The sequence below is a fragment of the Penaeus monodon genome, chromosome 27 (assembly GCF_015228065.2).
Source record: "Penaeus monodon isolate SGIC_2016 chromosome 27, NSTDA_Pmon_1, whole genome shotgun sequence".
NCBI lineage: Eukaryota > Metazoa > Arthropoda > Malacostraca > Decapoda > Penaeidae > Penaeus > Penaeus monodon.
Genome location: NC_051412.1, coordinates 21,108,958 through 21,109,367, shown reverse-complemented (window position 1 = coordinate 21,109,367; position 410 = coordinate 21,108,958).

Here is a 410-nt window from a genome sequence, read left to right as displayed (position 1 = left end):
GGCTGATGTTAGCGCTAACAACAATATTTGTATTACTTTACTAAAGTAATTTAATCTAAGGTTATTTAAGGTAGATTTAACAATATTTTTGATAATTGTAACCTAGATCAGTATGGCAACATTCTGCCACATCACTAATCCTGGAAAACCTTAAGATGAATTAAATTGATTTTTATTTACATATGTCATCATCATTAATATAGTCATTCATATATATCATTACCATTCAAGACACTAATAGGTTCTTCCTTTGATAGATATTGTATTTCTCATGTCAATGTATGTCAAATTATTTCACTGGTGTAAGTGTAGTTTCTTTTTGTTTCGTCTACCACTGTGCTTATTCCACCCCGTATCTCGTGTGGTGTGGTTCCCGTCTTTGTTCGGTGTCTAGGAATGACAAAAAAGAC